This window comes from Canis lupus, chromosome X (assembly GCF_003254725.2).
Source record: "Canis lupus dingo isolate Sandy chromosome X, ASM325472v2, whole genome shotgun sequence".
Classification (NCBI taxonomy): domain Eukaryota; kingdom Metazoa; phylum Chordata; class Mammalia; order Carnivora; family Canidae; genus Canis; species Canis lupus.
Genome location: NC_064281.1, coordinates 51,807,878 through 51,810,672, shown reverse-complemented (window position 1 = coordinate 51,810,672; position 2,795 = coordinate 51,807,878). Strand labels below are relative to the sequence as shown.

Here is a 2,795-nt window from a genome sequence, read left to right as displayed (position 1 = left end):
GATTTGCATATAACATCTTCTGCACATAGCAGTCTACACTAAGTTCATGGTTAAGTTTGAACACATTCTTTACTCCTCTCCTCCTCACGTTTTAGGTATATGGTGTCATATTTTTTTTATGAACATTTGGAATTTTATGAAAAAAAATCGCAACTATTAACATTGTTATAGTTTGAGGCCCTCTTCGTTCTCCACAATGATACTAGCATGCTCACAAGGGGTTCTCATTGTTTAGTATTAGTTAAGCTACCATTTTTAAAGGAAGGATAAAAACTCAGCACATTACCATTTAACTTGTTTCAATGTTTCTTCACAGATAGTAGAAAATACTAAAGTGCAGACAAGCAATAATCATAATGTTGTGATCAAAATTATATATATGGAATTATAAATCTAAAACATTTTTCTGTTTAAAAAATATAAATCTGGTACTCAATGTAGTTCTGCAGGGATTCTGCATGTAGTCGGGCTTTTCTCTGCTTTCCTGGCATTGCTTGCCTTTATCCATTTTTCCAGGTCCTTCATGCTTTCTTCTTCTTCCTCCTATTTGTTCCATCAAATGTCCAAGGAGCCCACCAGGGCCACCTTGTGTTCCTGCACCAAAGTCACCTCAGTCCATGCCCTGGCCACCATGGAAGCCACCTCTATCTCCACAATGGCCACCTCTGAACATCCCACTGGGGTCACCATAGTCCATGGGGCTACCTCTCTCCTTCCATCATGCCACCAGGGCTACCTCTGCCACAGTCACCACTCGGGGTGGGGTGGGGCAGAAAGAGTGATGGAAGAAAGCTTTTAGGCTTTGGAGACTTACACTGGTTGCATCCTGTTTTCCGGGTAATGTTCTGGTTTCCACACCCTGGATTGGGACACTACCAGTCTCCAGCTCAGTGCTGGATGTTTCTTTCCCCCAGATGGATTCCTTTGGGAACCCTGGGGCCCTCTTGCGGGGAAGCCACCTCTGTCTCCTCTATAGCCTCCCATGTGACCCTGTGGCCTCCCGGATTTGTGGGTTTTCTGGACCTCCACAGCGTGGCAGCAGTATCCTTCTGCCTTCAGGGATGGCATACCAAACTGCTTGCCGTTCATTGGAGGCTTTTTGAGAGCAAGAGAAACCTTGAGTTCACTCCCTTGAAAATATTTCCCATCAATCCACTGCATGGCAGCCTTGGCAGTTGGTGGGTCTTCACAGAACACTTTTCTTGTATCCTTGTCCAAGTAGATATGAATCATGGATTGTCTGGTTTCCTTGAAGGAGTATGCCAGACCATCTAGAGTCACATTGTCACTTAAGCCTTGCACATAACTTGCACTGTTGTGAGAGTCTTCATCGGGATCTATAGATGGGCCTAGATCAAGATCTGGTCCTTCCTCCATGGGTCCACTAGGCTTATTGAAACTACCTTGCTCTCCAGAGCTGTTCTCCCACCATGTCCTCCTCCCTGCCCACCTCTGCTCATGCCTGTACAGTCAAATCCCCCTCTCCTCCTACCCCAGTTATCAGGCTACTCATACTCTAGTTTTCTCCTGATCTGAAAAATCCTCCAGACTCCTACCCATAAACACCCATGCTACTAGGGTGGTCCTGTTGGAATGAACTCTGCTGATCTTAGCTCGTACTCTGTTGCCTATATTGATTTGGAGGCTGGCTCTAAGATCCACTTTGTCAGGAGGTTAACTAGTGGATGACTGCTTCCTATAGCTGCTTTGTTGACCATAGCTACTCTGCTGTCCAGAGCTGCTTGGATGCCTATAGGTGTTCTTCTGAGAGTAACTTCATTGATCATAACTAGTCCATTATCTAGAGGAATAGCTGGTAGGAGGATAAGATGGTGCTGCAGCTGGCTGCATGGGGTAGGTCCCAGGTATCTGGGGATAACTGTAGTTACTTTGTCCATAACCTAGGCTGGGCTGGTTATAACCCCTTGCACTAGATTGAGGTTGACTAGTTTAAACACATTTGTTAACATCCTATGGTCTTGCAAGTATGGTGGCTGTTGGCTCCTACCGATAGGAGATTGGTAAACAGGCTGAGTACCATATACAGTGCCATACATAGTATCATAAGCACCAGTGCCATACCCCTGGACAGGCTGATTATACATCTGGGGGGTCAGTTGGAGAAGTATAACCAGCAGGAGGGTGTCCATAAGAAGTTGCATAGCCAGTCTAGCATAGGTTGCAATGGTTTGAGCCTGGGTATAGCTGACATCAGTGGGATGTCCATAAGTTCCATTAACTTTGCTGCCCATATGCCTGAGTGGTCTGTGCATATCTTTGAATAGACTGGGCGGTGTAAGCACTGTGGCCCAGCTGGGCTGCAGCTTGGCTGTAGGTACTCTAATCCATGGACACATCTTTCCTTCCTTCTTGTTCTCTCAATGTCCTCTCCCTCTTGCTTTTCTTATGGTGTCAAATTTTATGTCCTTTTATATTGTGAGTTCCTTGACTGATTTTATAGAAACATTCATTTTTATTGATTCTGTGCAATCTTCTCACTTTTGGCATCTCCTTTCCACTCAAAGTATCATCTTTATTATTTCTTGCAGGGATGATTTACTGGTCATGAACTCTTTTAGGTTTTGTTTCTCTAGAAAACTCTGTCTCCTAATCTGGATGATAGCTTTTCTGGATAGAATATTCTTGGCTATAGATTTTTCCCATTCACTGCTCTGAATATATCATGCTCTTCTCTTCTCTTCTCTTCTCTTCTCTTCTCTTCTCTTCTCTTCTCTTCTCTTCTCTTCTCTTCTCCTCTTCTTCTCTTCTCTTCTCTTCTCTTCTCTTCTCTTCTC

General features: G+C 44.3%; 1 pseudogene; it reads right to left on the bottom strand.

Annotated features, from left to right (window-relative positions):
* Window positions 1-282: 282 nt before the first annotated feature.
* Window positions 283-2,508, bottom strand: LOC112671908 (RNA-binding protein EWS-like; annotated as a pseudogene).
* Window positions 2,509-2,795: the final 287 nt, after the last annotated feature.